The sequence below is a fragment of the Canis aureus genome, chromosome 19, assembly GCF_053574225.1.
Source record: "Canis aureus isolate CA01 chromosome 19, VMU_Caureus_v.1.0, whole genome shotgun sequence".
Lineage (NCBI taxonomy): Eukaryota > Metazoa > Chordata > Mammalia > Carnivora > Canidae > Canis > Canis aureus.
The window spans coordinates 35,767,323-35,792,947 of NC_135629.1; the positions used below are offsets into that span (position 1 = coordinate 35,767,323).

Here is a 25,625-nt window from a genome sequence, read left to right on the forward strand (position 1 = left end):
TGATTGCCCTCCCATCTGTTGCTCTTCACATCATCATTACAGATGTGGAAGGCATGTGAAGAATAGAGTAAATCATAAAGTTCAACGATCATATTAATGGCTAACATTTACTAAGTGCTTCTGCTGCCCAGCTCCATGCAAAATGCATCATCTTGGACAATTCTCAGAAGAGTCTATGGAACGATGACTGTTGCCAGTGACCATTTTACAGATAAGCCTAAATATTTCGTAGTAAGCAGTGGAGGTAAAATTCAGTCTGTCCAGCATCAAAGTCCATTCCTTACCCACACTTCTATGTGTCATGTCCCATAATTCTATCACATTCCAGAAATATTTACTTTGAGACAGGAATACTGGAGAGGAAGGATGTGGTACAGGTAGAGAATTCTTGGAAAGAACTTGGGCTTTTGGAGTCAAACCTGTTTCCTGCCCATTTTGTTCCCTTCTCTGTCCTCAGAGAAGTTGAGCAACTTGCTCGAGGTCACAAAGCCTGTAACAGTTGCTTCAAATGCCCTGCAGTCTTCTTAGCTCCCAGAGGACATCTGCAGTACTTGGAAGTATCACTTGTTGAGTCCAGATAATAAAGCATAGAAAACCTTTTAGTGAGATGATCTGGAGTGAATTCTTCACAGTAGAGAGAGGGAAACTGAAGCCCTGAGTAGTCACTCAGCTGTGGCTTTTGAATTCTTAACAGAATTTGATTGTTTGCAGGATGCCGTATGAGAAAGTGGAGAGATTTTGAAGCTAGGTATCTTGAGTTTAAATGTAGCCCCACCCTCACTGTGTGACTGTGGGCAAGTCCCTTTACCATTGTGAAATGCCAGGTTCCTATCTGAAAATGGAGACCGTGATACCCTTTGACAGGTTTCTCAAGGTGTGGCTCTCACTCACACAAATTGCCCAGAATGGTGCCCGGCATGTGGTAACTGCTCAGTAAGTATCATTTATTATTCTGTAGAAGATTCCAAATATCTCCCAGGGGCCAAATACATAAATAAATAAAAGGTAACTGGTATTATCTCAGCATGGGTTGACTTCAGTTCTTTCTTTCTGATGCCTGCCCAGGTGGTTATGGGAGATGTTGGGGATGGGCATGAAGAAGGCTAAGAATGTTGGGAATGGTGTCCCCTCAACAACCACATGCTCACTTTCAGATCCCTGTGCCTCTTGCAGCAGTGCTCCTGTAGCTGAAGGATGGGTGGCCAGGAGGCACAGAAGTAAAGCGACATAGCCTGCCTGGCCCCCAGTTCACTCTCTGGCTGTTCCTGAAGTGTTGCCAGGATGGAACCATAAAAGGCGAGGCTCCCTGGCTGTTGTCTCTGTTCTTCTTGCTAGCTGGAATGTCTCATAATGACAGGCAGCCAAGAAAAGCCCCTTCAGTGTCCCAAGACACTCTCCCTTCAGCAACACCATCAGGCTTGCCTTCTTGGGCCACACCAACCCTGCAGGCGGCAGGAAGAACGGTACTCCCTGAGTTGGGAGGGACCACCTGAATTTTGGCCAACGTGGTAGCCTGGTGTGAGGAAGGAAGAAGCTTAAGGAAACAAAGGACAGGGAATTTCTGTGGACTTTGAAGTCTGGAGGGCAGGGCTGCAAGAGTCATCTAGTCAGTCATTCAGTCTCCTGCAAATATTGATCAATCAAGCACCTACTGTGTGCCAGCTACTGTGATAGTGTTTGACAATATAGGCTCTATTAGTATTCAGATGTGGTGAGACCAACAGATCAGAAGACTACTTTCATTGGAAAGATAGCTTGCTATCACAGTTCCAAAGAAGAGGAGGTACGCCATGCCACACAGGGCCACATGGGGAAGTGACAGGGTCAGTCAGGAGGCAGAGGGGATGAGCGCAAAGTGGGCAAGAGCCTTTATTGTGGTTTTTATAGGAAAAGAAAGGGAAGATAGAGTAAACGGATTTAGGATTGGCTAGTTTGAATGACTTTGGCAGTCTCTGGGAAGGGAGGAGTAGAAGTACCTGGCCTTGGGGTGATTAGGGGAGAGGAATATTAACCTGGAGTATTAAAGAGCTTTGTGAGTAACCTGTAAAGGAGGTAGTTGGGGAGCATGGGCTTTGGTTGATTGGTTTGCATAGAAAGCCACTCAAGTCATGTGCTATCTCTAAGAATTGGCTGACCCTCAGATGATCAGTCTCCCTAGGGTCAGTAAGTCCCTCGATGTCAAAACATCAGAAGAAAAAGACATGTTGGCTACAGCTAGGGTTTGGTGTGGGGTGTACGTGGTACACAAAACAGACCTGACCCCTGTCCTCGTGGAATTTTCCATCCGGCAAGGAAGAGGACATCAGATTACTGATCGCTACAAAATGCGTAAAGAGATAAAATAGGAAGAGATCAGGGTTCTGTGGGATTTTTCATAAGTGAATATCCCTGATAGCCTGAAAGAGCCCTCTGCACAGAGAATGGGTTTGGACAGGGCACGTCACTTCTCATTACTGATGTTAATCAGAATCTTCAAAACTGATTAAAAGTTGGAGCATCTCAAAAGTGAGAAGAAAACAAAATGACTGGTATGAGGGTAAAGACCAGAAGTCAGGGAAGGGTGAAGAAGAAAGGGAAGCTGTAAGGTTTCAGAGTTTTCCTAAAACTTCCTTATCACATGCCAGTCTTACTGGCCTATATGACCATCGACCATCTGGGCTTCTCCTGGGATGTCAGCAGCCAGCTAGAGAAGATCATCAGTACTCTTTGAACTCCTGAGAAGAGATGTCCTGCAGAATAGCCACCTCTTCCAATCTCTGCATCATCTGGCTGTTGCAACTCCACCTGGCCCTCCATCCACATTCACCTTCCAATCCCAAACCATTTGGAACCAACCTGGAAGTCATTATCTCATCAAGTTACATTGTCACATCAGCAAGTGGGAAACTATAACCCTAGATATAAGACCTGGAATTTGCCTCTCCTCTGGCTGAGGTTCATATTCTGACCACATATTCTATTATTATGCTACTTCCCAATGTCTAGCACAGAATTCTCTTCTCCTGGGCAACCAACAGTGACAGCAGACCAGGACAAGAACCATTTGGAAGCATGAAATTGAATGGGGAGGGGGTGATTCAAGGCACCATTAATCCTTGAGAGGGAAGAAGAGTCAATGAATATAAGTAACAAAGCCATCTTGGAAGTCATCATCTAAAAGTAGAAATTTATTGCCTGTGTTTTTTTCTATCCCCAAACTTGGGGCACCCCAAAACGATAGTCAAACCCAATTAATTACTTGTCATGTCATTTGAAAAAAGAGATGAATAGTGAAATGTTTCTAAATTCGTGACTTAATTGAAATCAGTGTTTATGCAAGTTGCCAAAGTTTTAAGAATGTGTGTGACGAGCTGAAAATGCTAGCGTTAAGAAGAGTTTCAGGCACATCAGATGCAAAAACATTGAAAACCATTCGTCTAATTTAATTGTCAAGTTGTGCCAAAAACGCTAACGTGATATCTTTGAAGAGTAATTGGTACAAAGAATATCCTCAAAGAGAAATATTTCCACACGTCTGGCTCTTATCTTGCCCTCGTTAAAATTTTTTTCCTCCTTGTTGGCAGAGTGAGTGCATGCTCCTTCCCTGCCCCTTCCACACCGAGACCCAACTTGTTCTGTAGATTTTTCAGCCACTGAACTTTAACATGTTATCAGGATGAATGCAGATTCCTTCTCCAGATTTGGCCCAAGATAATCATGGAGGGATTTTTAATCCTTTGTTGCTGCCAAATGTGGTCTTCTCTTGTATTTGTTTAATCAGCGAGGTTGGAACGTTGCTGCCAGCTCAGCTCCTTGGAGACAAGGGTACCTGCTCACTGAAGTGGGAGGAATTCTGGGGTTTCAGTGACATTTCCTTGAAGTGGGTCCAGAGGCAACTTTTAGCTCCTCTCCCTCAGTCACATTACCCAGAAGTTCCTGGAATGGTCCCAATGAGAGATGAGTGAAAGGTGAGGAAAATGGAGAACCCATTCCATTTTCATCACTCTAAAAAGAAGAGGATAAAAAGAAGCAGTGGTCCCCAGACCAGGGGGTGATGAGAGCCACCCACAGCGTCCCTGCATCTCTGCGTCCCTATGGCACTAGCTTTCCATTCTGTTTGCTGGGCTACAGGTGACCTGACAGCTTACCAGAATCTCATATCACCTTCCTGCACAGTGACTGTGTTTGCCAAGGCCTGGCACAAGAGATCTGCCTCGAGCCACATTCCAGAACCCCCTTTGCATGCTCCACCCCGACTTCTCTCATGTCACTTGCACCTTCCAGTGCTCAGCAACTACTCATGTATCTCTTTCACTGTCTGTTGCACCTCATAGAATTTAGTCTCCTTGAGGGCAAGGATCTTTGTCTTGTTTGCTGTGTGCCTGACACATAGTGGATACTCAGTAAAAATTTATTGAAATGATGAATGGGGATTTAAGTATTCACAAAATTATTGACATAATAAATCTCTATTAAAAGGAGTAGTAAGGGACAGTTAGCCAAATAGTATTGTTAGCCCTCATAGATTCCATACGTTTAAAAAAATAGTCTAAATCTAACCTATTTTTTTTTAAAGCACAGGATGCCAAAAGGCTGGATCTTCCTCTGATCACTAAAATCTTGGTGTCAGCCATGTGGAAGTCAGCCAGCTCTGTGCTCTGTCTAGTGGGCAGAATGCCATGTGCCTGTGCTACTGGACGAAGCTTCATAACTTGTGAGCTTTTCCAGCCTTGCCCTTCAGTCAGCCTGCTGAAAAGGTTCTGGCTTTGCCAGCTGAGTTACCCCCACCAACTTTACCCTCTGTGGAGGCTGGCTTTGCAGAAGTGGGCCCTTGGCTTCTGTGATGCAGAATCCAAGGAATGATATTTGTATGTGTTTGGGGAAGAGTTAGGGCTGGAGAGAGGCATTCCGTGAAGAAGGAAGGAGAATTTGTTGAGGGTGCTTTGGAAGATGAAGGGATGAGAGGAACCAGGAAGGCTATGGGGAAGGAAAGAAGTAGATGCAGATGAAGGGTTTTCACTTTGCTCTTCTGGACTGGAGTGATCATTTGGGCCCTTCCCCAATCTCACTCTAGGAACAAGGCAGGATTTTACCTCCTCTCCTCCTGAATTCAGACTTGACCTTGTTATTTCTGTCTTTCTGACTGTGAGAGCTTGTGCTGAGATAGAACCCAACTAACCACTGCAAGGAGGACCCCTTGCTGACCCACAGTAGACACAGAGCATGAAAAAGGAATAAACCTTGCTGTGTAATGTCAGTTTGTTGTTTCCTACAGCATAACTTGACAGATTATGGCTAATATGTGACCAATGCCCATGGTAGTGGTAAAGACAATCCAATAAAAAACTTGAACTTATAAATAGCTTTTAATTAATTGACTGATTAATTAATTAGTGCAATAACTATTTACTGAACCCCAATAATGTGTGCCAGGCACTGGTTGAAGCACTAGAGTTACAGTGATGAACAACAAAACTTGCCCATAGCTTACATTCTAGTTCAGGGAGATAATTCGAAAAAGGTAAATATGGAAAATATTTGTTGATGAGAAGTGCCTCTGGTTCATATAATAAAGAAAATGGAACAAAAAAAAAGAGGATATGAAAGGTTTGGGACAGTTGAAATTTTAGTTAAGGATGCTTGAAGAGGCCTTAGTGAGAATGTCCTATTTGAGTGAAGTCCCAAAGGAGGTCAGGTAGTAAGCTTTGCTTATATCAAGGGGAAGAGCATTCCTGGTCGTCAGAGCAGTACATGCAAAGACCCTGGGGTAGAATGTATATAACATGTGTTCATGACAAATGATGTGAGTATGGTGAGCACTAGGAAAGCAGCAAGGGATGAGTTAGAGAGACCATGTAAGGCCTCAGGCCACAGTGAGTATTTGACTTTGTTGGGAATGAGAAGGTAAGTCCTTAGAAGGTTTTGGGCAGATGTATGACATGATCTGACTTTATTTTTATGAGAATTCTCTGGCCCACTTGAGAATATACAGGAGGGGACAAGGGCCAAGAAGGCTATTAAAATAATCCAGAAAAGAGATATTGAGGATTTGGACCAAGATGGTTACAGTGGAAGTGAAAGGAAATGGTTTAGATTTTTGATAGGTTTTAAAGGAAGAAATGACAGTATTTGCTGAAAGATTGGATGTGGAGTGTGAAAGACAGAAGTCAAAGATGGCGCCAACATTTCAGCCTGAGAAGCTGGAAGAATGGAGTTACCACCACCTAGAATAGAGAAGATTACGGGAAGGGATGAATTGATTATCAGGAGCTAGGTTTGGGAAATGTTAGTTCTGAGATGTTGAATGATTCTTTTCCCACCTCCTTGCCACTCTGAACTTAGAGCACATAGGTCCCACTCAGCTTTATAAACATTGCCAAGCTGAACCAGGAGCATGGTTTAACTAACACAGACCCAAAGTGTGGACTTCTTGTGCCCATGTACAATTCATCATAATTTAGGGGGAAGCCTTCTGGAAGATACCAAGAGAGCATGAGATTTCTCTCTCAATAAGAGCTTACCATTATGAAATGTATTTGGCTAGTGGGACCCATACACTTATAATGAGCTGAATATAGATTCAACTGAGCTATAAAATAAAATAATAACTATTTTAATATACAGCATCTCCCTGCCAAGGCAGCTGAAGAGAGGGCTATGAGCAATAAAATTAGTCCGGAGAAAGAAATGAAAAACCACTGAACACAGCCACCTTCTAAAAGGAAACAGATTAGAAGGGCCCAAAGAGGGAAGCCATCAGCAGGAGTGAAACTCACCAGATAGTAATAAAACAGTTGTGAGGGAAAAGGCCGGAAGGAAATTTTCCAGGCTGCTGTCTGTTGCTTCACTAATCACTGGGGTGACCTCATCTATCCCTCTGGCTTCATCTTCCATCCATGGGTGATGACTCTAAGGCCTGAAGCAGGCCTCCAGACTGCTGTCTCTATCCCCAGTGGTAATTCTTCTCAGTGTCTTCTCACCCTCGTTCCAGCTCTAGACCTTCTGAAAACCTGGGAATCGTTGTCACCTCTTCCTTCTCTCTCACGTCCTATACCCAACATGGTGGCCCTACTATGTCTGTTTCTTAACATTTCACCAGTTACTACCCAGTCCATCATCTCCTTGCTGGACCACAGCAGCCTCCCAGTCAATCATCCTGCTTCCACCCTGTTCTGTACACATTCATGAGGATCAAGTCTTAAAGTGGAAATCAGATTAAGCTTTCCCTCAATCCCTCCAATAGGATCTTGTTTCATTCTGACAAAATTTGAAAGACTCATCAGGACTTCCAAATCCCATACAATGAAGGGCTTTCCCACCTCTCCAATTCACTTTATACCACTCTCCCCTTTGCTTAATTGGTCTTCTATCTATTCTTCACACATATCAAGCTCCTTCCAGCCTCAGGGCCTTTACACAGGCCTGCCTTACTGCCTGGAGTGCTTTTTCTCAGATCTGAACATGGTGGTTCAAGCAATCTTCCCCTGACCTCCCCTATACACACCATCATTGATTACACTCTATCATGACTCTACCTAGTTGTTTTCATGGCAGTTATAACCATAGGAAAGGTTCTTATTTGTGTCCTTACATATTGCCTGAGTTCCCCATGTATATGTAAGTGCTATGAGAAGATGGACTCTTATTTCCTTCTGGATCTCCAGCACCTAGAATGTGGTCTAATGTTCATACATCCATGTATTTTATAGGAATGATCAACATGATGACAATGGGTATTAATGGAATAATTACTTTGCATCAGGCAAAATATATGCATGGCATTTGTCATTTTGTCCCTAAATATCTAACAGTGCCTGGCACACAGTAGGTGCTCGATATTTTTCATGATGAATGAATGAATTTAATTCTTCATGTAACCCATTTTGCAAATGAGAAGTTATACATTTGCCCAAAGTCTTACAGATGCTAAATGGTGAAGCCAGAATTTGAACCCACACAGACAGAATACAGCAGATGTTCTTAACACACAGTAGGACTTCAATGAGTGGCTATCATAGCATGCAAGTCAAATTTACATAAATCCAGAGCAAGAAAACTCAGTAGCCAGGACATTTTTTTCCCCAAGCGTAGAGATCTTTGCCTCCCCACTAGATGTAATAATTTCATTCGAGGCATAAGGAAAAAGAAATTTGGAATTCGAAAGTGTGTTTTTGGACTTGAAACTTGACAGCAAAAGCCTTTTGACTGGCCTTGATTTCAGTTGCTATTGAATGCGCTGGTGAAGACAGAGTATTTACATCCAGCTCAGTGCTGCCCACAGTTTGGAGGCTGAAATCAAATGATTATTTCTGAAAGTATTTTATTTTAAAAGCCTTTGAGTGACAAATGATTTAGCAAGTTTTCAACACTGTGCTTCATGTGGTTTCAGTTGCCAGAGGGTGACTTATGGCCAAACCTGGGCACTCTAACCCAAGTCAGCTTACATGGGCCTAGGCCGTCATCTTTTTTATTATAGTCAATAAAGGTTAGCACATTTTCTGTTCTGAGTGGTTTATTGTTGTCCTGATGGGAACATCTCGGAGGAAGGAATACCAGTGCAGCAGAACAGACCATATAGAGGTGGAAGTGGAATTCCTGTTCCCATGCAGAGCAGAGGAGCATGGCAAAGGGCAGAAAGCATTCACCTGTATACTTTGCCTCTCATCCTTTCTGACTTCAGATCAGTTGGCCACCAGGTCCTCAACTTGGTGATAGTTAAAGCTTTTTTGAGGATAGCTATCCGGTTGTTATTATTATGAAATACCCATTTTATTCAATATCCACTTGTCCTTAATGTGTATTCTGGATATTTCACATGCACCATTTATTTATTCCTTAAACAACTATTTTAGTTGGAATTAAGTTTGGCTCGGAATGACAGAAATTCTAACCAAAAAAAAATCATGATTTTTTTTTTTTTTTTTTTGTCTTGTATAAAATAAGTCTGGGAAGAGGCAGTCCATGTTCAGGGAATGAGTGTCATGATATCATCAGGAACCCTGTTTTTTTTTAACTTGCTGCCCTTCCATCCTAGCAAACTGTGGCCTACAGCCCACTGCCTGTTTTTGTAAATAAAGTGTTATTGGAACACAGCCATGCTCATTCATTTACATGCTGTCTGTGCCTACTTTTGCACTACAGTAGAGTTGAGTAGCTGCCACAGAGAACATATGGCCTGCAAAGCCCAAAATACTTGCTATCTGACCCTAAAAGGAAAATATTTGCTGATCCCTGTCCTAGGACATGATTTCTGTCTCCTAATTCAAAATAGCTGCTTAAGCTCCAGCCCTCATGTCTGTACTCTAAGCAACAGGAATGAAAAAGGATAAAAGAAGAACCCTTCTCTCTTTATGGACACATCCTAGAAATTGCAGGTAACCCTTCTGCTTACATTTCATCAGTCAGAATTTAGACAAATGGTCCCACACAGCTGCAAGAGAGGCTAAGAAATACAGATGAGAATCTGTATATGTATATATAAGCTGTATGTATATATACGTTATATATCTACATATATATTATGTAGATATGTATATATATATGAAATACAAATAAGAAATCATTATTCTAGTAGCCATGTGCCTATGTAAAAGTCAGAGAACCTAGACTAAGAAGAATGGCAAACAAAAAGTAAAATAGACAACTAGCAGTACTTCTTTCACAGGAATTCTGCAACTTAGATATTATTCCTACCTGACAGTTGGGAAAGCTAAATCTCAAACACTTCATCAATTTATAAGCCATATCCCACTTTCACAAATATTTAAAATGTGAAAAATAGGCCATTTACAATGGGAGGATTGGGGGACAATCAGGGAAGTGTCGTCCTTTCATAATTTTCCACTGTACCAAAATGTTAAAATTGGACTTCCAAGTCCATATCCTACAAGCTTTTCTTCTTCCCCTTGACTTAATCCACCTTCTTCAGTGCTGACTGGTGCCTTTCTGGTTCTAAATAACCAAAAACTTCCCCATCTCCAAAATACCGAGAAGAAAGCCACTGCTTGACTCAGCAGGGAGATCCTTTAGGGTGAGGCCTATGTCCTAATCATCCTAGGATCACCCAGCCCCTCACACAGGCTTTGGAACAGAATAGATGTCTAGCAAACCATGACCAAACTGAACACAATTAAATGGTGAGTTTCTTTGAAGTAATAACCGTGTCATCCTTTTCCTTTGTCCAGTTTCTTTTATGGTCTTGATCATGCTGCAAATATTGTGGGTAACTGTATCAGTCAAAATTAGTTCAGTTCCAAGTAGCAGTTTCAGCTCAAACTGGCTGAAACTGAAAAGAATATTTATTGGCTAATGTTATTGAGAAGTCCAGGCAGGGGTGGTGGTTCTATATGCAGGCACAACTAGATCTCATATCTTTCCACCTCTGTCTTTCTATCTATCTATCATCTATCATCTATCTATCTATCATCATTTATCTGCTTACCTACCTACCTATCTACCTCTCTCTCTCTCTCTCTCTCTCTCTCTGTTCATCCATCTATCTCTCCCACTCCTGTTGCATTTATCTCTTTTCTCTGCTTCTCTGAGCATGGTAGCCTCATTCCTTCTTCTACAAAAGACTGGAGGAGAAGTAACAATTTCTCCACATCCCATGGTCTTTGCTCCCCAGGATCCTGAAAGAAAATGGTCTCTCTCTCTCTCTCTCTCTTTCCTTCTCTTTCTCTCTCATTCACTATCAGATCTTCTAGAAGACTCAAATGGGGAACTTGCCATCCTTGAACCAATCACTATGACCATGAATAATCTTATTGGCCAGGTACAAGTCAGGAGCCCATCTGAGGATTGAGAAGGAGTAGGTCACCCACCCCTCCAGGTTCCTGACAACATATAGAGGGTCTGGGGTGCCAGATATGCGAGAGCAATCTGTTGTGCTCTTTTTAGATGTGGTCCTTGAAGTAAAAAATATAAAGGCCTGAAGGATACATACCCATCAGTCCATTAGCAAAATTCTCTTTCAGAAGCAGAATTCAGATGGCCATTCAGGGGAAACAGCCCACCTTACATATTGCTAAGAAGTGATTATTATGTTTTAAACATTGATGAAGGTTTTAGAAGCTCAGCCTTTCAAACCTCACCACCATCTTTTTCACATGTGTGCATTCTCTCTGGTATTCGGGGCAGATATTCAGGCCTTTTCCTTGTACATCAGTTATTGTTTATTTGGGATTCATGTGTTTCTTTGACCTTCCATGCAAGGTTGATGGATGGGTTTTTAAGCATCTTTAAATGAATTACAATATATGCCAAACTTATATTTTTGTAATATTTCTGCCAAACTGGACTACAGTGGATGGCTTATTTCCACATTCCTTTGGAATGTGCACGTTCATAAAATTTTACGCCTGTCAGTTGGTAATTTGCCAACATTCATTTGCTATCACATCATGATCATTTTTTTTTAAACCACAACAAAAAAAAATTTAAACACAGGTATTAACATAGACAGAAATGTCTTCCAATAGCATGTCATTTTGGATGTCTTGGCTGGAGAAAGATAAGCTCCATAAAAGAAGGTGCAGCTGGAAAGAAATACAGAAAGGGATGGGAGGGTGACTGTGCTGGGTGAGCATGGTATTCTTTGGTATTTGTACAATTCTCAGGCCACTAACCTGGGAAGTTGCTTTCTCTGCAGAGTATGCAAAACACTTAGATTTTTCTCATGGGACATCCCCAGACTCAAGCTATGTTTACACCTATTCTGTTAGCTGAAACTCTTGGTTTCAGAGACAAATATCCAACTCAAAATGGCTTAATTAATAAAGAAAGGGGGGAAGGAGGAATTTTCAGCTTAAATAACTAAAAGGTCCAAGGACCCTATTGACTTCAGATTCAGCTGGATCCAGAAGCCTATATGATATCATCAAGGTACTGTCTCACTCCATGTCTCAGCTCTGCTTTCCTCTGGCTTGGATTCATTCTTAGATTGGCTTTCACACAGAGGTGGCAAGAATACTGCTGTCAGCTCCCACCTGGCATTTTACAACTCCATGAAGAGATGGCCACTTCTCTGACAGGGCTGACTCTTATTAGGCTGGTTTGGGGCCTGTGCCCATCCATCACTGAACTGAACAATATGTCATGGCCAAGAGGACACTGCATTTTGAATGACTGTGTCTGATCATATGCTCCCACTTAGATGGAGCACAGACTGAGTGGAGGAGGGGTGATTTCCCAAAGGAAATTTAGGATGCTGTTGTTTAAAGAAGGGGGTTGAATATCATGCAGGAAAAATGGAGCATGACCCACCATGCCTACCTTTCTGAAATATTCAGTGGGGAAATCAATGCATGATTGCCACACCCACTCCTCCTCAAAATTAGGAGAAGAGAATTCAGGGATGAGAGTTCTAGAAGGTCCCTTACAAATCATGAAGACTGGTAGTGTTCCGGAATGTTTTTTGCTTTCTTTTTGAAATTAAGAGTTCTATCAAATGTCAGTAAGTTCCTTTGGTTGAAGTGCAGCTGGAGGATCCAGAGCTCAGGTTGCTGAGTTGTCTCTTTTACCCCTACTAACCCCCATAGACATACCAAGTTTCTGAAGATCTTCCATGAACTTCTGAGAACTATAGATGAAAACTTTATACAGAACCATAATGGTATGCAAAGGATTTTGCCCAAGGTTGCAAAGTTTGCCACCTTCCAAGTTTACAGAGCTGGTTCAAAGTGACAGAGCTGGTTCTAAATCCCAGGGTGTCTGGTTTCTAGCCCAGAGTTTTTCTTCTCTCATTTTTCTCTAAGTGAAGAAGCAATAGCTTGGTGAACTTTCTACTGGGAGCATGCTGACATCATCTAAACTTTCTGATAAAACTATATTTGCCTTTAGCAACTGATATGTGGATGAGCCAATCTCTCAGATTTGCATCCCAAGCCATGGGGAGGAGATCTGGAGCAGCCCTTCCTCCTTTGGTGCATGAATCTTGCTGGGAGATAAGATTCATTGTACTCAAAGAGGGAGGTGAGAGTCTAATAGGCTGATATATCGTCTGCCAAGACAGTGACCTAAACACTCTGCCACAACAGTGGGTTTCTGATCACTTGATTCCCATTTGATCATATTTCTAAACTGAGTTGGTAAGACTTTTGACTAAAATGATAGATTTTCCTCTGAAAGTATTCCAATTATTTCTTGTTGTATGGCAAACTACACCAAAACTTAGTGGCTTAAACAATCATTTTCAGATGTTTCATGATTCTGTGGGTCAAGAACATCATCAGGACTAAGCTGGACAGTTTGGTTCCATGTGACTTGATGATGTTCAGCTGGTGGTTGGGCTAAGTTGGACTGGACTGGACTGGCCTGTAGAGTCCAAGAAGTCTTCAGGCACAAACCTGATGCCTTGGTGGGCACGGCTGTAGGTTGGGCTCAGCTGGGCCTCTCTTCTGCATGTACTCTCAGAGCCTTTCCTGTAGGTCCTCCATCGGGATAGATGGGTTCCTTATGTGGTGGCTTAGGGCTCTTGGAGACCAAGTCAGAAGCTGTGAGTCCTTGCAGAATCTGGGCCATAGCATCACTTCTGAGCATGTATACCCCACTGGTCAGAGAAGTCACAGACCAGAGCAGATCCAAGGGGTGGAAAAATGGACTCATTTCTGATAGCCATCTTTGCTCCATACAGTAATACACCATGGATCCAATCCCCTGGTGCAGTTTCCAGTAATCTCTGCATTCCCAAAGGATTTCCTAACTGCAGCTTTGGATAGACTTAGTCAAAGCTGTACCCCCTTTTCAGTACAGAAGCTCCCAGGAGGTACAGTAATGTGAATTTCTGCATTAGAGGATCCCGAGAGCAGAGCTACTCAGACTTACCTGCCATAGTTTCTCTGAGGGATCTGGTGAATGCAGATTCTGAGACAGCAGGTCTGGGATAGGATCTGACATTCTACACATTTGACCATCTCCCAGCTGAAGCTTGATGCTGATGAGCTGGTTCAAGGACCACACTTAGAGAACACAGACCTCAAGCGATGGTTTTTAGCTCTATTTAGCAGCTGAGTCCATTTTATAAAAAGAATGTCAAGTTGAGGCTCAGTATTACAAAAGATAAAAACATAGGTGCTCTGGGTGAAGCGAGTGGCACAAGGAGACCTGGACCTAATTGCCGTGCTCCAGAGAGTGCCAAAAGAACCTCAGAGAAGGGCTTGGGGCCCAGAACCCAAAATGAAACCAATAGACTTAGAAGGAAGCTAGAGAGGGAGCCAGTCTGGAGTAGTGGCCACCCTATGGAAAGGGACCCTTGGTCCCAGTCGCAGTAACAATACTGATGTTTCTTTAGGACTTCAAGGTTTGCCAAGCCTTTACTCTGGGTTATCTTTCTGGTCTTCCAGCAGCCTTTCAAAGGCAGTATTATTATCATCCCCACTTCACTGACAAGGAACATGAGGCTGCAGGATGGGGCACTGGCTCGGAGTCAGGCAGCTAAATGTGGACGTGGAGGAGTCTAGCTCTTGTTTCTACACTGCCCTGCACAGACAGACAGAGGAAAAGTCTCCATTCTGGGCAGACAGGCCAGACTTGAGGTGCAAAGCCAGTGTCAGAAAGCCTGAGGCAGAAAGGCAGGCAGAGAGCTGACATCAGCACCAGAATGATTCAGGGCTAAGGGCATGGGCAGATAGGCTGCGGATTTGAGTCCTGGCCTCTGACTTGGCGATGTGATCTAGGGCCCACCTAGCTTTGCTCTACTGTAGGGGTAAATCAGTGCCCACTTCATGCCATTGTTGTGATGATGCATGCATAGCAGGCAGCCTTGAACAGGGCTCATAGTGGTGCTCAGGAAGCAGGAGATATGGCACCCCTTTACATCATCTGAACCCAGGTAGAGGGGTTCCAAGTGAGAGTGCCACATATACCTCTGTCTGCAGGTGTGCAAAAGGAGGCTGGGTAACCCTGGGCAAGGACAACAGTTAAGGGGACTCAATGGCATGATCTCTTTACGTTCCCTCCAACCCAGTGCTTCTCAACTTCTGGGCAGACTTCCTCCTCAGAGGAGGTTTGGCAATGTTGGAGGACATTTTTGTTTTTTGTTTTTTTGTTTTGTTTTTTTTAAATATTTATTTATTTATTTATGAGAGAGAGAGAGAGAGAGAGAGAGAGAGGCAGAGACACAGGAGGAGGAAGAAGCAGGCTCCATGCAGGGAGCCCGACGCAGGACTCCATCCCGGGACCCCAGGATCGCGCCCTGGGCCAAAGGCAGGCACTAAACCGCTGAGCCACGCAGGGATGCCCGGAGGACATTTTTGATCGTCCCGATTTGAGGGAGGTGCAACTGGTATCTAATAGCTGGAAGCCAAGGATGCTGCTAAAATGTACAGGACAGCCCTCCTCCCCAATATTTATGGGCCCCTAAAATGTCAGCAGTGCTGAGGATGAGAAACCCTTATCCCAGCTGACAGTTTAAGATCATTTCTTGAGCAAGAACCTCTATCAGTCAGGCCTTATACTAAGATAGAAGTTGGCAAACTATGGCCTATAGACCAAACACTGCTTGTTTTGGGAAATAAAGTTTTATTGGAACACAGCTATGCCCATTCATTTACCTGTACTTGCTTTGTGGTCCAAAGAGTTTGTCACCACCATGCTGTCCTCCCCAAGAAGAGCTGGGCTGCCGAAGATTTGCCTGGAGCTAAGGAGAGTTGGCATGGGCATCACTCCTGGTACTGCACAGCTGGAGAGAGGCACCTCACCTCCAGGCTAGAGTGCCTTCAGCAGCATAACCAAGATAATGTTCCTAGCCCCCACCTTGCTCTGGGGAGTGGGAACAGATGAGATCATGTCTGAGCAGGCCCTGTGGGCTCCTGCGAGATAGGAAGCCATCCATACCTCATGGGTGGTGCCTTGTTCCGCTAGAAACTAATGATTTGGTGTGAAATATGGCCTTGCCCGGGATGGAGCTGAAACAGGCCAAAGCCCGGGGTCAGGCCCCTGCTCAAAGGGAAGGATTAAAAAGAAATTAATCTCTCTTGTTCTCTCTTTGTTCGCCATCTCCAATGGAGAGAGGCCAAGAGCAAGGAGGACATTGATGGATAGACTGAGGGTGTTGTCCTCTGAGGCCTCTTTGGGTGGAGTTGTGCAGGGATCTAGGTTGTACCCTGAAAACCTAGCCTACCACAGTCCTCAGGCCCCATCCACAAGAGAGTTCCACCCAGCTTCATTTCACCAGCTGGGTCACTCAGGGACACACATTTATCTGAGGAGGCTAGTGGAATTTCTAGCATTGATTTCCAGCAACTTAGTTGCTAAACAAATAGATATTTAGACCTAAAATGAGGTACTGAGGTAAGAACCCAGAGGGTAGGAGTTCAGGTTGGTAAGATATGGGACGGTGCAGGTTTTACAGGTGTAGCTTCAGTCCCCGAGTGAGGGGTGTGAGTTTTGGGTATATGCATGCATTTCTTGTTCCTCTAACACTTTCTTCTTGTAAGAAGCCATTGTGAGGGGAGGGTTGTGGCTCAGAACTACGCTCCATAGATGCTTCGTGGAATCAGAACCTGAGAATTAGAGAAACATTTCTTTTAGGGAAAGCAGAAATATGCAGAGAAACTTTCAGAAAGCTGAACAATCCGGGAAGGAAAACATCTCTGTGGTTCAGACCAGTTGAGAGACACGTGAAGTGAATGCTGCCCAGCTGGCTCAGACGAGGGGGATGAAGGGAGGGAGGCATCAGGAGCCCTGCTCCAGGGAAAGCAGCAGCGCCCAGACAGAGCTGCATTACTTGCTCAATCCAGAGGTGAGGCTCCAGGGCCTGGCTCTTCTGCCTCCTTTCCCATTAGTGCTCAGCCTTCACTTCTGCCTCTTTCAACCTTTCTGCAGGACTAACTTGAGGAGTTTTGCAGAGGGAAAGGCTAAATGTCCCTACTGCAAACCCCAAGCCCACTTTTGGTCATTCGCATCCAAGCCGTCCTTTCTGAAGGACCACAGAAAAATGAGGGATCAAAAGTTTGGCATTGAAACTGCTGTTTACCCCTCAATCTATAACGTATTCCATACTTTGGAGATCTAGCATGGATCTCGGAGGAGAATTTGGCCCATTATATGGTATGAGACACATATTAAAAACATACCCCAAATATGTAAACTCTCAGACAATAGCATTGCAGAGGAAAGCATAATATTATTTAAAATCTGGGCCAAAGGTCACAAATGCAGAAACTTCCCTGGAACTGTTAGGGATGCTAGAAGAGGAATTATCGTCATTTGATGCACATCAGACGGACTTCTGCTGACTTCAGAGTGTTGCATCTGGTTGGCTGGCCATGCTTACTCTGAGCCTTGTATCCTTCTTTAAGGAGGAAATGAATTGCTAAAGGGGAATTCAGTGGCTGGAGCATCTTCTGGAATCTGTTTTCTTCATCTTTGAAACCACAGATGTTTGCAACTTCAAGATCTTGCTCCTGAGTTACTTGGAGGAACATCTTTAGATCAGGGTTTTTGCAAATGATGAGAATATTTGGGATCTTGCTTTTTTTTCTGTCTGTATTCCTTCATTCATGGCTGCATTCTTGAAATATTTATTAAGTACCTATTATGTGCCAGGGAGGGTACTAAGTGCTAGAGATATAACAATGGGCAAACCCAGACATCACCCCTGCCTCATGGGGCTTTTAGTCAATTGGCAAAGACAGATGCCAATCAAAGGATCACATGAATAGATTAAAGTACATCTGTGAAATGGCAGAAGGCAGAAGGATGGGTGGTTTAAAGTCATAGGACACTGGCTCTTGTTTGTTTAGTGTTTTTCTGTGCTAACACTATTGCTGTGATTGAGCCTCTTCATTATTATGTCGACATTGCAAATGAGAAAGCAGAGGCATAAAAACATGACACACTTAGGGAGCACCAGAGCCAAATTCAAATCCAGATATTTTGACTCTGGAATGCTGGCCCTTAACCCATACACTAGGAGAAGTAGAGCCCTGGAAGTCCAGGCGGGTTTTTATGCTGAAGTGGCAATTGAGTCATGAGCTGAAGGATAAATTGGAGCTGATTAGGTAGACAGATGGTGTTCCAGGCAGAGGGAACAGTGCATGAAAAGGTTCTGTGACTGGAGGACATGGGGAATACAGAAAGCAAAAGGATTGGTGGTGTGAGAAGTCGGCAAGGGCCAGACCGTGCTAAGGCGCTGACTGCAGTGCTCCTCTCAGGCTTCTCCCAAGTGGATTTCCTGCCCATGTTGTATGGCTTGGTGCTGGAAGCAGCTTTTGGGGAGTGCAAAGTGAACTGGCTGACTTTCAGAGATAGCAGAGCTCACACCACAACTACTCAGTAAGTAAAGGATTCCCTCCAGAGGTAGCCTGAATAACCGGAAAAAGCAAAAGCTGGATTCCTTTGCAGGCTGAGATCTGTTACACAAATTGGTTGCCAGCAACGGGAGATAGCACAATGCCGTTCAGAATGGTGCGAAGACATCAGAGAGGCACAGAGAGTGGGCAGGTCCTGGTACGCCCCCAACAGAATTCCCAGTGTTTTCCCTGGTCCTTGTCCCTGCTTCTAAAACATGTGTCCCAGAACTTGGCTCACACTGTCGTCTCTATCAGGGGTCCCCTCTGCAGCTTTTCACCCCAAATTCTGCTTGTCGGTACGACTCTCTTCAAATTGGTGCGAAAATCCACAAACCTTCTCCTGGCCATTGGCCTAAGGAAGGCTCTCGCTCCTCTTATGTCAGTAGGATTTTGTGTCCCCCCCTTTGCAGCATTTGTCACTTTATTTCTTACTATTACCATCACTCAAGCTCATGTCTCATCTCTCCTAAGAGACTGTCAACTCCAGATCTATGTATGCGTGTTAGTCCTGGTATCCTGTAGTGTACACAGCACAGAGCCAGGCACATGGTAGGCTTTCTGGAAGTCCTTGCTGGATGCTGCTGTCTTTTGACAAACCAACTCAAAAGCACATACGCAAATGAGAGAACATAATGACTTGTGGAACTGGAAGATTGAGATCCCACCTTCAGGCATGGTGGGACCCAGGGGCTCAAATGATATATATGGTAAGAACCTGATTTCTCTACACCCTGTCCCCTATACTTTTCTGTGGGCTGGTTACTTCCTCAGGCTCCACTTGGTAGCACAAGGGCTACTATTCATCATCCTTCCAGGTTCAGGTCCATTTGCAAAAAAGAGGGTGCCTTTTTTCCAATAGTCCAGCAAAACTCTTGATACACCTCATTGGATCCAACTGAGACCTTGCAGCCAGGGGATGTGATAGTGTGATTGGCCAAGCTGAGTCACATGCTCTATGTCCTGGGTGGACTTCTGTGCCCAGAAGTGGAGGACATGGGAGTTTGGGCTACCTCCCTGGCAGTAGGGTAGTGGGATGCTATAGGGCCACACCTCATGCCCCCTCTGTTCTGCCTAAAAGGCAATAATGTGAGAGGGTGGACCTCCCTGCTTTTGGAAGACCGCTGCTGACATTGTTAGAGTGGGAGTATCCATAGTGAGAGAAAAGATGACTCAGCCCCAGATTTTAGGTCCTAACCCTTCTCTCCAAAGACCTGCAAAGGAAATCCCCCAATTTTTAAGGCTGGATGAAACGTTAGGAAATGCAGTTAAGTGAGTCCCCAAGGCTTCTTTCCTGCTCTCTCTCAGCCAAAACGAAATGTTTGTCTCCAAGGGAGGACGTTCATCCTCTGATTAAGAAGGCAGAGATTCCTCCCATTCTGGGAATTTCTGCAGCCCCACGGGGTTATCTGTGTGGGTACATGAACTCCAGCGTGGGATCTGGGGGAGAGGCAATTGAGAGGTTCCACAAGTCCTGGGGCACAGTCACGTTGGTATTGTTGTAAGGGCTGCTCTCTCTTGCTGAAGCCTTTCCCCTCCAACGTGCTAACTCAGTGAGAGCTACGATTTCAGCAACTCCAAGAATTTACTGATGAGGGTACAGAAGCACTGCCCGGAGTTACCCCAGAGCTCGACATGAGTACCTGAAGGATGCTGCTTCTCTGCCTGGTCCATCGGCCTCCCAAGGGCAGGGACCATACCATCTTTGCTAACTGCCAGGCCTAGGGCTTCATCTCATTTGATTATCATAGTGATCCGTGAAGAGCCTGAGTCTTGGAAAGTTCAACAACTTTGCCAAGCGCCACTCAGGTGGTAAGAAGTTGACCTGGGTTGTCTGACTTTAGCACTTCTGTGTGTAACCATTTTTCTAGGTAGGTTGATCCATTTCTGAGGTGTCTGTGACAATCTCATGCAAAATGTTGTTAGCACCTCTGGTACCTATTTCTCTTTCTGAAAGAAATTTTTGCTTTTGCTCCAGGCTCCTTTGAAAGGCTAGCTGGGATGAGGAGATGCTGCTGCCTCACACAGGTCCTCCCCAAGACTTAGCTGTGCTCCCAGGACTGTTGCCTTTCTTAATTTAAAGCTCAGATGTGCTCAAGCTGGGGCCGATAGGATTTCTCCACCAGTTGAGACAACGAAAACGCATTTCTGGCATGGTTTGAATTAAACGAGAATTTCCCGTTTTTCATAAACATTTACAGTAGTTGTGGATGCAGAGTTGAAAGGTTTAGGGTTTTGGTGTTTAATTAGAAACAAATGCCCTTTATGGTCCTGTTAGTGAGGGCGGCAGGTCTCAGATTATTAGGATTATTCCTATTATTTGTGCCTGCATTTTGATTTTTTTTTCCAAGGTGCCTGGTGCCGACTTCCCTCCAGTGGCTGGATGTGGTGGTGGGAAATGGGATCCTCAGAATCACCGGTGAATTTTCTGTCTGGGAGCCAGGGCTCTGTGCTGGCTTTGGGCTTCACCTCCACATAGCCCAAGGCTCCCTTCCTTCCTTTCCAGGGACGGGTGTGAGCTGCAGGCTTAAAACAGACAGAGCAGCTGTGGCCTCTCTAGAGGCCTGGGCGGAGAGATGTTTGCCTGCCTGGAGAACCCAGGTGCTCAGAGATGAGGCTGGCCAGGCCCCTGGTCTCAGCCCTCACTCTTGGTTTAAAACAAGGGTGGCTTGTACTATGGGGCACATGCATGGAAACCCAGTCCTTAGGAAGCAGCAGAGAAAAATCACAGCCACACAATTTGCAGGTGGCTTTGTTTTTGTCATTGATATCGATTCTAATGCTGTGCCTTCAGGAAGGGAAGAAGAAAAGGCTGATCATAGCAGCCTGAGATACCCCATATCCTAAAAGAAGGTGTCATCCATTTGGTATGTTCTGAAAAGAGGCCTGTGTCTCCTGTCACAGTCCCTAAGAGGCCGTCTACAGCCTGGCTACTAATCCCTTTGGACCTTCTCTGCACCTGTGTCTTGAAAGCTCAAACAAGAGGACAGAAAATGCCTGGGAGTCCGTTCTACCCTGTTAGGGATATCATGAGCTCCCATCAAGCGGTGTCTTTGAATATTTGGTGATAGAGACCATCTAGATTATTTCATAAGCAGTTAAAGAGGTCATAGGAATTTGCAGGTGGAAGGGCCCTTAAAAGCATTTCAGTCTACTAGTCCCATTTTACAGATGAGATAAATAAGGCCAGAGAAGCTCACCCACATAATCACAGATGAGGAGTTGGACAGCCAGCACAGCCCAGGTCCTCTGCATCCTGGAATACTGCATTCTATCTCGATGTGCAAAGAATCAGGCAAATTTTGTATTCAGACACTCTTGGGTGTATTTAAACACTTTATAAAAGACATTCAGTTTTCTTTAGATAAGACTAGGCAGGGTTACATTACTTCCCCCACAAAACAGTTATATAAGCACTATTCCATGATTCATTATAGAAAATCTGAAAATTTTAATGAAGTTTAAAGAAGAAATTAAAAGTCCCACATATCCCTACCTGTAAAAGTCACCCATATCCCATACTATTAGTATGTCTTGGTCTCTTGTCCTCTTTTTTTTTTTTTTTTTTTTTTTTTTTTTTTTAACTTAGAAAATTAGACTTTAACTGATGCAGAGGGTTTGGCTCTGAGGTTTCAGTCTCAGGACTGTCATTTCCTTGTGGTGACCTGGGACCAATCACTTAACGCCACAAAGCCTCCATGTCCTCGTGGGGTTCTTGTGAGAATTAAACAAAATTATTAATCTAGGGTGTTCAGCAGAGTGCTTAGTGCATTTTAATATACTTCTGTTACTATCATTGTAAGAAAAACAGAAAAATCTGGAAGCCCAACAATCATAACAACACAAAATTATTAAGTTACAAAAGCCAAACAAAATGACACTAAAGTAGAAGAATGATTACAAATTGTTCAGCCACTCAAGAAGAAAATTTATTTGGCTGGCCAGTTTTTAAATCCTCATTCCTAAATCCATTTGGACAATTAAAAAATAATTTTTTAAGGGAAAATTATTGGAAAGCCACATAAAATGGGTTCCTGTATAATTTGCCTACAGGAAAACTCCAAGTGTTTTAAACAGCAGAAATGATACTAATGTTGATATGAAATTATGAGACATATATGCCAACTGGGACATTTTTAGAGGCCCTTTTGTTTCTCTCTCTTCTCTCTCTTTCTTTCAGACTCACAGGGTGGGGTTAGTTTTACCAGGCAATTTTAATAGAACAAAGTCATATAATGAACTTTTTCACGTAAAATGCATTTTTTCCATGATTCACTCACTGTACCTTGTTTACAAAGCTTGTAAATATGGTAGATTAAATGGGTCCCTTTCTCTAGCGTGCAGAAGTCCAGACCCCTCAAAGGCAGAGGAGGAGAATGAGGGGGAGGAGGCCAGGGAGGAAGAAGGAGAAGAAAGCAATAAACAGAGGGGGAGCAGGCAGGAGCAACATGAAAATGAAAACAAATGTATGGCTGTGGAAAAACGGAGTGATTTTCTAGAGTAGAAGGTGCGAGCCTCGCCACCTGCCCCACCCCCACCCCCACCCCTAGCGAAGGTCGCCTTATATGCTGACTTGCTGGAGCACAGAGGAAATGTCTCACTGAGACGGTGAAAGTTGTCCCACAAATCAGACCTCCCCTTCAGGCAGTGAAAGCTGGGCCCTGAGCACTGGAAGCCTCCTCTTCGCATTTTGAAAGACCATGTTTCTCCAAGTTGAGGACAGGAGCCTGCTCTTAGAGGTATGGGGAACTAAGGGCATGTGTTGTGGTTGGGTAGGCATGAGTTCAAAAGTAGTTTGGGATATAAAAATATGTGGCCAGGGGTATGTTTCAAAACACTTTGCCAACAGAAAGAAAAAAGGGAAGAAAGGTTAGTTAGCTAAAGCAGATGTAGCAACTTCTTGATCATCGTTGAATCTGAGTGATGGGCATATGGAGGTGGTAATTAGCCTAATTTTGTGTGTCAACTTGCCTGGGCCATAATGCCCAGGTCTTTTCAAACATTATTCTGGATGTTTCTGTGAGGGTGTTTTTTGGATGAGATTAAAGTTAAATCTGTGGACTTTGAGTAAAGCAGCTCGCCCTCCATAATGTAGGTGGGCCTCATCTAATCAGTTGAAGGCCTTAAAGAAGCCAGACTGACTTCCACTTAGCAGACAGGTAATTCTCCCAGCACACTGCCTTGAAACTTGAGCTGCAACTCTCCCCTGAGTCTCCAGCCTAGTGGCCTCTCCCATCAGATTGTAAAATTACCAAACTTCCAGAATTGATTGAGCCAATTCCTTAAAATCAACTCTTTCACCCACTCTCTATTTCTCATTCTATACACATGCATGTGTACACTCACATCACACACACCTGTTGGTTCTATTTCTCTGGAGAACCTTTATTAATATGGAGGTTCACTCTATTATTTTCTTAGTGTATTTCTGAAAATTTGGAAATGAGGCAGACCTGTGGCTGAATCCCACCCTCATCTCTTACTAGCTGTGCAACCTTGGGCAAGTCACTGACGTTCTCTGACTCTGTTTCGCCATCTACCACAAGGGACTCCTTATAATGTCTTGTTTATGGAATTTAGAGAGAATTATATGAAACAGTGGGTAAAATGGAATTCACACATCTATTTATGCACTGATTGAACAAATACTTACTGCTTACTGTCTGTTTCCTGTGTTGGAGTTATGACGTTGAATGCAAAGAGATGAGATCTCTGCCCTTGTTTACAGTTTTCAAGCAGATTTCAGTGCTTGATGAAGGAGATGGGATAGAATTAAATGAGATCATCAGACTCCTGAAGGTATAGAACGTGTAATCACAAACTGGGATAAAGGCTTTGAAGTGAGGAACTGTGATTATCCGAGAGCAAAGGAACGTGAGCAGGAAAAGGGGATTCAGGGGAGGCTCCCTGGAGGCAGTGTTGCTGGTGCTGAGGGGGAACAGGTAGTGCATAGGCTTTGAAGAGGGAGAGAAGAGACAAGTATGACTGCAAGAAGGCCAAGGGAGAGGGAGGGAACATGAGGCCAGGGTGCATGGGGACCCGTTCGGGCCAGGCTGGATGTTGTGGGGAAGAGTGTATGAGGAGTATGGTCCAGACCATAATGAGCAGTAAGAAGCCATGGAAAGGCTTCTGTTACTATAGTGTGTGTGTGTGTGTGTGTGTGTGTGTGTGTGTGTGTGTGTGAGAAGGTCTGTCTAATTTTTGCCTTTAGAAAAGAAGAGCCTGGACTTTAAGACTTAGTAGGTTGGTGAAGGAGCCGAGGGAGGGAGCCCTGTGGGCAACTGGTACTCTTCTCTGGGCAGGAGTGATAGTGGCTAGAAGCAGCTGCTGCTTTTACTGCTGTTAGAACTGCCACCGCAAGTGGTACTGACCAGAGGCTTCAGCTGTCCTAACGCTGGCTGAGGGCAGGGCCCTATGCATTAAGCCTGTATTTAGAAAGGTATGTGCTTTGCAAGCAGCTGGCCACCCAGAAAGGATTGCCAGCAGGCAGCAGCCCACGGGGCCTCCATCTCATGCCATGCACATTCTCTGGGACCTTGGCCCAGTCATTCTTCTCTCCGAGCCTCAGTTTCTCCATTTGGAACGTAGTAATACCTGATCTAACAGCCTGGCCGGGCAGCTGTGAGTTCAGTGATATCAGAGCTCATGAACGTGGAATGACTTTGAAAAGTTACAAAAGCACTGAGGGGGGAAAAAAGGTAAGGCGGTGTTTGCTCCGCATCTGGTTTCCATATCGTCTCAGGCATTTGCTTCGGGAGAGCAGCCTCGGAGACGCGAGACAGCTTAGTTCCAGGTTTGGGCCTCAGGGTCCCAGTGGTGAGAAGAATTTTTGCATGATGAGAATAACCAGGGCATGGCACTCTATCCTCCCTCCATCTACCCCTTTGCAAAAGGAACCCTGCTGAATCCTCCTGCGGGTGCTGGGACCTCCTCCCGTTCGGAGACGAGGGGACCTGACGGGCTGCCCGGTGGTGGTCGGTGCTGTGAATGAGCGCTGCATCCGGGACCCCAGCTCCTGTCTGGGGCCGCCAGTCACTTTTCTGTTTTACACACACTCCACTTTTCTGTCATAAATAAGTATGGATCATAGAGTTTTAAACCAGGGGTTACTTTAGGGATCAACAAATAGATTTTTTTTTTTTACCTGCATGCACACCATCTTAAACATCTGATTTCATTGCCAAGATTTAAGTATTTGGTGGTTCACATAAAAACCTAGGGTTTTAGTCTCTCTGGAGAAATGGAGAATCCGGCTGCTGAGGAGCTGTATTTCTGAGAAACAACACTGGCTGCAATAGAGCGATGGCTGCCCCTGAGCTGGTACGAGGGTGTCCCCAGGGTGCCACCGTCCCTTCT

General features: G+C 44.3%; 1 protein-coding gene and 1 long non-coding RNA gene across 23 annotated transcripts in view; one reads left to right on the forward strand and one right to left on the reverse strand.

Annotated features, from left to right (window-relative positions):
• The window catches only part of ERC2 (ELKS/RAB6-interacting/CAST family member 2), a 904,101-nt gene that overhangs the window by 835,977 nt on the left and 42,499 nt on the right, over window positions 1-25,625 (forward strand). The window lies entirely within an intron of this gene.
• Window positions 11,130-12,350, reverse strand: LOC144291252 (uncharacterized). Its single transcript, XR_013358569.1, has 2 exons — window positions 12,253-12,350; window positions 11,130-11,516 (listed from the first exon to the last, which is right to left on the reverse strand). It is a non-coding gene; the product is annotated as an uncharacterized LOC144291252 (long non-coding RNA).